Below are 9,829 nucleotides of genomic sequence, written 5' to 3' on the forward strand. Positions count from 1 at the left end.
ACGCTCATAGCTAACAATCATGAAGAAATGGCCGAACTGATCCGTCGTGTTGAGACAGAGAGTAATGTGCTTGGCCTCCAGATAAACCGCCCCAAAACAAAAATTATGATAATTGACCGTCACCAACAGCTGCAAAACAACAACTCAGCTTTAAACGGTATAGATGTGGTTGATAATTTTGTCTATCTGGGGTCACTCATATCTAACAACGGCGGCAGCGAATTGGAAATACGGCGCCGGATTACATTAGCAAAATCGGCAATGTCACAACTAACGAAGATTTGGAAGAATAGAGCCATTACAACTGCTGTCAAAATCCGTCTCGCGAAGAGTCTCGTTTTTTCTGTCTGCCTTTATGGTGTCGAGACGTGGACCATGAAGGCGGCGGATAGACGGAGAATCGATGCCTTCGAGATGTGGTCCTGGAGACGGCTACTGCGCGTGCCTTGGACCGACAAACGCACGAATGTGTCTATTCTTGAAGAATTGAAAATCAAGGATAGATTGTCAACAATATGCCTGAAACGTATATTGCAGTTCTTCGGCCACATTGCACGAAGAGGTGAGGAGAGCCTGGAGCGGTTGGTTGTGGTTGGTAGCGTCGAAGGCAGAAGAGCCAGAGGCAGATCCCCCGCACGCTGGACTGACCAAGTATCTGCAGCGACGGGCGCTTCCACGGTAGCAAGTCTTCGCCTGGCCGAATTTAGAACTGAATGGAGGCAGCTGGTTGACCGCACATCATAGTCACGATCCTCAGTGATGAGGGAACCGACAGCAATATTCGATCATTAGTTAGAATTATTAATCAGAATCAATTTACCTATTAGTCAGAATTAATATTTTCATCCTTACAATTATTACAAACCACATCAACTGCAGAATGCTACTTGCATGTAAAGAATTCAACGGAACGCTCAACGGAAATTCCCAAATATCGATGACTCACAAAAATGTCTAAGCCCCATCGATTCGCCTGCAGTTTCGGGAAACACTGACCTTCGAATAGCTCGAAGCTCGATGCTCATCACTAAGTGGTAAAAGTAGGAGATGCGATAAAGCGCATTTGTCGTAAATTTTACGACAGCGCGCCCGCTGGAAGGTTAAACATGTTTATGACGATTATACTTCCCTATCGACTTGACTAACAACTGAAATCTCTATCGGAGGCCAAACCTCGCAAAATTAGTTTATTAATACAATTAAACTCGCAAAAGAGTTTAATTGTAAAAATAAAAATATAAAAACAAGATCGTTTAGCGATCGCCAGCTTTTTGTACATCACGAACTGCTAAATACATAATTTTAAATACCGGATTTTGATTTAAAAATTACCCATGATTTAAAAATTTACAAACCAATATACACCATAGACGATTGTCATAAGATACAAGAAGATCAAGATAGATTCTCTATATATTGTTTAAATAATGATCTTTTTATTAATCTAGAAAAATGCTCTATTTTAAATTTCACTAGAAATAAGTCAATTATTACCAATTAAATCATTAAATCCTTAACACATCATCTTCTATTAAGGATCTTGGTGTAATACTCAATAATAAACTAGATTTCTCTGAACATATTTCTTTTATTACCAATAAAGCATTTAAATCTCTTGGATTCCTACTCCGCTCAACAAAACCCTTTAATGATCCTTATGTACTTAAATTACTTTATTTTTCCTTTGTAAGGTCTCACCTTGAATTTGCCTCAATTATCTGGTCACCTTTTTATTTATCCCATATTAATTGTATTGAGAAAGTTCAACTTAAATTTATTAAATCCTTACGCTACCTTTTTCCTACCTATACCCATTCTACTGTTTCCGACATTTTAAAAATCCTTTCTTTTAACAATCTTTCTGTCAGGCGACGACATACTGATGCTATATTCTTCTTTAAGCTCATAAATGGTTTCCTTGATTGTTCTGATTTACTGAATAAGGTTAATTTCAGAATCCCAGTTCGGTACTCTAGACGCGTTGCACTCTTTTCACTTGATCCTTTCAATACTAATTCCCAAAAATATTCTTATCTGCAGCGCGTTTATCGTATGTTTAACGGAGAGCTGAATGAGGTTGATCTATTTGGTATTTCCCTACATCAATTCAGGTCTAACATCAAGAGAATCTTGACCGATTGATTCATTTCTTCTCCTATTCTATTTTTCCAATATTTCCAATATTTTTATACTTTAGTTTAGTTGTGTAATGTGCTATTTAATCATATTATAGCTTTCATTCTTTTCCTTTTCATTTGTTTATTTTGTATTTACCTTTTTCATTTGTTTTATATTTGTAAATTTCAATTTCTTCTTATATTCTATTTTATAACCTTTTCCAAATATTTTAATACTATAGTTTAATTATGCAATGTTCTACATATTTTGTCATGCCTTTATTCTTTACTTTTTAATTTGTTTTCCTTATATTTATCTTTTTCATTTTTGTAAAAATCTATTATTGGACTCGGATGTTACATATATTATTTATTTACTATTTGTTTTTTTATACATATCTATGTACATCCTGTCTGTTTTCAATAAATAAAATAAAATAAAAATAAATAATAAATAAATGGATGAATACTGTGTACCTACTATATATTTTTTTTCATTTTATTTTGTTGTTTATACTTGTGTTTTATTATCAACTAGCAGTATTACCCGGCTTCGCTCGGTATTTGTAATATAAACCGCTTGAAGATGACTTATCTAATAGCAAACATTGTATTGAATTTATTTGAATAGTTTTATTTTATATAAATTTCTTTGAATACTCATTTGTTTTTTTTTTATTAAATTGACTGTCACGAACAAACAAACATATTATAAAGTAAGTCTCTTATAAAAAAATATGTATACGAAATTATATGTATACCAGAATCCGACGCCTGTGACCCCACGGCTATGCCCCCGTGGCTGCACCTCCCACGTCTGCACCCTTTAGGGCTCCACCCCCGGTGTCTTGCCCCTTGGGCTTCGCTCCCTTGGGCTTTATATAGCTTTATATACTCTTATTTAAAACAATAAAGTGTTGAAGACACGTGTCGTACAATTTCGTCAGTGTTATAAATTCATATATGTATATGTATTTACAAAAACGTAAAGTAAAATTTTGACCTAGTCGTTAATATGGAGGCTTTATTGTGATTATTTAATAAAACTAGTGTTAGGCCCGTTGATTTCAACGGGTGGTTTTGAAAAGGAATTGAAACTCGAATAAAAATAAAGTTAAAGATCAAAAGTTAATCGAAAAAAGTTAATCGACTGGTTTCGGAAAGAAATTGATACACGAATTACGAATGACAAATTACGAAGTGATTACGAATTACGAATTACGTTTTGTGCATCGCCGACGCCCCAACGTCATTGCCCCCAGCGCCCCCGATGCCTCCGGCACCCCGGGGCCTTCGAGCCCAGCGCCGCCGACGCCTCCGGCGCCCGCAGCGCACCCAGCGCCCCCGATGCCTTCGGCACCCCGGGGCTTTCGCCCCTAGCACCGCCGACGCCTTTGGCACCCCCAGCGCCCCCGATGCCTTCGGGATCAGCGCCGCTGACGCCTCCGGCGTCCCCAGCGCCCCCGATGCCTTCGGCACCCCGGGGGCTTTGCCTCCAGCGCCGCCGACGCCTCCGGCGCTCCCAGCGCCCCCGATGTCTTCGAGATCCCGGGGGCTTTGCCCCCGGAGCCCCCAGCGTCCCCGACGCCCGTAGCACAATAATGAGAAATATGAAAAAAATGAAAAAAATAAAAAATATGAAAAAAATGAAAAAACTGAAAAACTGAAAAAATGAAAAAAATGAAAATTATGAAAAAAATGAAAAAAATGATAAAAATGAAAGAAACTGAAAAAACCTGAAAAAACTGAAAAATATGCAAAGAAAATGAAAAATATGAAAAAAATTTAAAAAAAAAAATTGTTCCCCACACTGGTTGATGGTTGATCGTCCGTCACATATATACAAATATACAAATATATATATTTAGCGACAGTCCGTTTTTATATATAGTATTTAATAAAATATTTTTGAAATGTCCTCTATTTTTTTATTTCCCAGTTGGCAACCCTAACATATGTTTGTACATATTTATATTTAATGAAATATTTTAGTGAAACAATGCTATCGCTTATATTGCATCTATAGCTTCATATGTGTGTATTATGTACATATACGAGTATGTGTTTAATTGATAGTTATTTTTTTAAATCAATAAAACTCATTAAACTGTTATAAAAATTTATTAAAATAATAAAATCAAGCGTTGTTTTGTTATTACATTTTTATTGAATCATTTGGGTCGTGGTAACAAGGCTCCTGCCCCCCCCCCCCCGCTCCCCCCGTCTAGGTGCACCTGTGCCTATTTTACATTTTAAACACAAATAATAATATTTTAGTTTACATTTGTAATTCCAAATTCAGTTTGCAACAAGCTCATTTTAAAAAATAATAATTTTTATGGTTACAATTACTCTAAAATTAATACAATTTAAATACCTTTTTATTTAATAAGTCGTAAAACTTTTTTTTATTTCTATACAAACTTTTAAATTTAATAACTTTTTAGGAACTGGTCGACTTGTTTTCAAGATAAACCAAAATTTTTGATTGTATTGATTGAATTTCTGATAAAAAAATTTTTTGTGTTTCCTCTAATTGTTTTTTATGTCTTTTTTTTAAAATAGCCTCTACATCATCTATTATACTTTGACTCAATTTAAAATCTCCATTTTTATGATACACATGAAAATCACCACTCATATTGTATTCATATATAACGTTTCCATTGTTTTTTAAATTAATTTCGGATGATTCATTTGGCTTTAATCCGATTTTAGCTGTCGGTATGACATCTGGATATAGACAATATGACAACGAATCCATTTTAAAATAATTAGAAATTCTTTTTATTGGATTATAGTTTTCGTTTTCTCTGGTTTTAATTAATTGTATTTTCCATAAAATTAAACGCAGCTTAGCATTGAATTTCAGGATTTTAAAATTGCGTGCTGTACTGATGAAATTGGTTATAGCGAAAGCTATTACGAATAAATAAAATTTAAAAAAATGATTTTCAATATTTAAATCGTTAGTGCCGACTAATATTTCATCGTTTAAATCTGATGAATTATTGGTACAATAATTGTTTTCTGATCCAATATCGTTAAAAATAATTTCTTTCAACTTATATAATAAAATATATATGATTAAAAAAAAACCTACGATCAATAACAATAACGGGGAAAGAACTATTAAAGATTTAAAAATTACAAATATAGAGGTTGTAGGAAATGTATAATACCAAAGAAATAGTAAAATAAAAGCCACCATTATAAGTACTTGAAGTTTACTATTTAGAATATTTAAAAATGTAGAATAAATCTCCAATAACAAAAAAGCTATTGAAAATTTTATACGATATTTATTTGGATTATAATAAATTCCCAGTAAATAATTTAACAAATACAAATTATAACATATTAAATAAAAATACCAAATATATTTAAAAACTACTCTATTATTTACACAATTTATTGTATAAGTAATCAGAAGACTCGATGAAACCAAAGCTAAACCATAAAACCACAGGAATAAATAATGAATTATTATAATTTTCCATTTTAAATATATGAAACTCGCAATAACCGGGTGTTTGATTAGCGATCTCCAAAGATCATGCCTAGCCATATACTTAATTGCATTCATTTCTGATTGATATTTATTTGATTGATTATTTGATGTTATAAGCGCTTCTGCATCGTTTGAATTATCACCGCTGCTGGTATTATTAATCTTCTTATTCTCATTCCCCCGAAACACTAAACATGAATAGTCGAATGTAATTTCAAAATTTTTATCTTTGTAATTTTTCTCGTTTATGGACAAACATTCATCCAGGTACGCCTTCAGAGTTCTTACAGAAATGTACGCCAAGGGAAGCTTGCCGTTGTTGTTTAGAATATTAATACTCGCACCTTTTTTTAACAAACAAAATATGATATTTTGGTAACCTTTTTTTGCTGCGTAATGCAGCGCGGTATTTCCTTTATTATCTGTATAATTAATTTTATTAAGAATCTCAGGTTCATCTAATAACAATTTTATGCATTCTTCCTTGTCACAGCCGTCTCCATTGATTGTGAATCTCAATAACGATTCGTCAAATACCAGACCTAATCTGTTTTCTGGTTTTTGAAAATTCTTCAACTTTTCTAAATTGCTTTGAAGACAGGCATATTTTAATGATTCTTTAATATCTTCCGAATATAAAAGGTCATGAAATTTTTCTAACAAAAGCTTTTCAATTTTATTGCTACAGTTGGCACGAGCATTTCGTATTAAAATATTATAACTGTCTTTTGCTTTTTGGGATTCACTCAAGTCTACTTGTCTAAATTCATCAGAAAATTGAGTAATGTTGTCTTCTTTTATAAGCTCAAATAAATTTATCGGAAGCTCAACTTTACTGAAAAAATTTTCCTTCAAGTTATCAATAACTTCTTTGTTTCCATCTAATAGCATTAGTGGTGTTTTATTTTCGTCGTTGGGAGTATAAATGCTTGCTCCGGTTTTAACCAGTTCCATTATTATGTCCCAGCTTTGGCATTTCCCACTCTTTCCCAAGTTTTCAATCGCCAGATGCAAAGCTGTGTCTAAAATATTAACATCTACCTCACATGTCGTTTTTAGTAATTCTTTCAAAATTTCAATATCGCCTGTTTCAACGGCAAAATGTATAGCTGATTTATTGTGCACTGGATTGACTTTATAAGGATTGACACCCTTGTTTATAAGAAATTCGACAAATTCACTGCAATCAGATTTGGAGCACGCTAATTCGAGACATGTTTTGTTATTATAATCGGTGTAATATAAATAGATGTCAACGAATTCCGAATAATAATATTTTTTTTTTTTTTTTTTTTTTTTTTCTTTTATTGCGCGTATTAACTTTTCTTGAGGAGATTTCAATGAAAATATTTTACAAAAATACCACAATAAATGATGCCAAAATATCATGCTTTCTTTATCGTTATTACGTAAAACGTACAGGTCATTAAGATGCTTCGAGAACCAGTTGCAAACCATTGCTACTTATATTGTTTTATTTTCCGATGTTTATCTGAAGCAAAATAACATACAATTATTAATATTTAGTTCTTGTTTTTATAACACTTCATAACAAAAAAAGGTCGCGTGACAGAAACTATCGCACAAAAATATTACGGTGCACGCACTTGCGACTTTATCATTTTCAAAATGGATTTTACAGAAACGCCTTGTGTAAACAACAATATTAGATACATTCCCTTATTAGCCAGAGGCTTCTAAAAGGACTATTTCATAAAATTCATCTCGATTTGATAAGAAATTTTTCAAATTAATGGTTCGACACTCTTCGTTAAGTACTGATATGCCACTAGATGCAGGAAATACGCGCGGGTTTATACTTGTCTATATGATGCATTTTATTTCGTGACAATCACATTGCAAGTAGAGGCCAGTTGCATCTTTTTTCGAATATAATTTTCGGATAATTAGTAGCTGCGATTTTTTGGTCGCATTTATGTGCGGTAGTACTTAAACTTGTGTGTTCTATTTTTGCGACTAAATGATTGCGCAACAAAAAATCGCAAGTGCGTTTGGGACCTTAGTAGTGCCTATTGAATATTATAATATAATATAACACTCAATGACATAATGCATACGATACATAATACATATGTAGGTAGGAATGTACATATGTATATACATATAAAGGCTGTTATGAAGCTAAGTGCAAGGCCTTAAAGGGATGATAGCTCATATATGTAATTTAGAAAATTTTAAGCCACACATAGCTCAAAATCATTTTCTTTTTTAAAGATTTTTAGAATAAATCTCATAGTTTATTGCTTATACTGCCCAAGTTATATTTTTATTTTTTATTTTACTAATGTTTACTCAATCAAATAAAAACAAGTACAGCCATCTGTGCAGGAGTGATACCATAAAAGAAAGGATTATAAGAAGCCATGTTTGTTAAACGCATACTACCATTTTGTCAGTCATCTTAAATTAAAAGATGGCTGACAAAATGGTAGATTCTAAAAGAAAATTATGGATCATATTACACTGGTTATTATTATTAAGTATTTTTATTACAATTTATACAATATTGAAATATTCTCCTCTTTGTCTCATATTTTATTTTACACCTTTACTACGCAAATTTTGTTGTTATCGTCGTTGCAAATTTGATAAAATCAACGCCTCATTAATTCTATCCAAAAAAGTATTTCGTCCGTCGTTTTTTTATATTTCGATTTTTATATACAATATCGGTAATATATGTATGTATGTATTGGCGTACATGAGATATGCCGCTAATGCAGTTATATCCAACATATTCATAAAAAATAAGGTATGTAAAAAAGCAACGGGCCATCTATTTGTTTTCCTTACAAGTGTAAATTTTTATCATTTTATCCAAAATTCAATTCAAATTCCACGAGATCAGTGCCACCATTATTTTTATGTGAGATTTCGGTGTTTTTTCTAAAAATCTTTAAAAATTAAATAAAAAAAACCAAGAGACTTTGTACTGAGGTATGGTGTGGCTCAAAATGTCCTAATTTTATGAGTTATCGTCTCTTTAAGTTAAGGTGCTTTTATAAGTAAAATAATCAAAGGGAATTTATACATATGTATAATACTATATGTATGTGTGTAACGAATATATGTTCAATTTATCAACCAAGACTTGGTTTTAGTAAAATATAAATCAATAAGTCATAAAATCAATAAAATTGATTCTCGGAAAACTTAACCAACATAAATAAATATTAAAAACATATATAAATAACGTTTAATTAAGTATTAAGCAACCGAATCCAATATCGAGTGAGGTGTTGTCAAGCGACTTCAAAATGTAAAAATTATTTTGCAAAAATTAAAAATTCACGGTATAAAATAAATAAAATTATTAATTCAAAATTTAAAATTATTAAATAAAAATTCATTCGGTCTCAATTAAATTATTAATTAAAAATTCGCGGTTTGAAACAGCAGGTAAAGAATTAACATTTGTGAATGGCACGTAAAATCAAATAAAAAAAATATGTACATACCAAAGAAACAATAAAATTCTCTCTGCAATCGACTCAACTCCTCTGCAATTGACACAACTGTAAATCGAATAAATAAAATTATTAATTCAAAATTCAAAATAATTAAATAAAAATTCATTCGGTTTCAATTAAATTATTAATTCAAAATTCGCGGTTTGAAACAGCACGTAAAGAATTAACAATTGTGAATGGTACGTAAAATCAAATAAAAAAAATATGTACATACCAAAGAAACAATAAAATTCTCTCTGCAATCGACTCAACTCCTCTGCAATTGAAAAAGCGCCTCTGCAATTGACACAACTGTAAATCGTTATTGACTCGAATGATAATTCGCAATCAGAATACACACCAATATATATACTATAGTATATCTATGTTCATATCTTTTAAATTCGTGTATAAAGATAAAAATTACTGTTATAATATAAATATATAGGATGTACCTAAAAGTACCCAGAATTTAGATTTTGAAAACTGTGTATTCAATAAAATTCTTATAATTTTATCACCTTTATAATAGGCCTCCCTATCAAATGCATGTTTTATAGGGAGGTCTAATCTCACCCGTCTACATCCTCAAAATGTTACGATTTTAATTATCTTGTCATTCGAGGGAATAGAAAATAGTCAAAATATATTTAATCAAGCGTGCCTACTAAAGCCGGAAAACTAGGGTTATGTCATTTTTTGTCAAGAAATGATATATTTATTAATACTTT

At 31.7% G+C, this 9,829-nt stretch overlaps 1 long non-coding RNA gene across 1 annotated transcript; it reads right to left on the bottom strand.

Annotated features, from left to right (window-relative positions):
• Window positions 1–5,483: 5,483 nt before the first annotated feature.
• Window positions 5,484–9,448, bottom strand: LOC143913599 (uncharacterized). The gene is made up of 3 exons (XR_013260748.1): window positions 9,334–9,448; window positions 9,108–9,164; window positions 5,484–7,120 (listed from the first exon to the last, which is right to left on the bottom strand). It is a non-coding gene; the product is annotated as an uncharacterized LOC143913599 (long non-coding RNA).
• Between the last annotated feature and the right edge of the window lie 381 nt (window positions 9,449–9,829).

This window comes from Arctopsyche grandis, chromosome 1, assembly GCF_051622035.1.
Source record: "Arctopsyche grandis isolate Sample6627 chromosome 1, ASM5162203v2, whole genome shotgun sequence".
Lineage (NCBI taxonomy): Eukaryota > Metazoa > Arthropoda > Insecta > Trichoptera > Hydropsychidae > Arctopsyche > Arctopsyche grandis.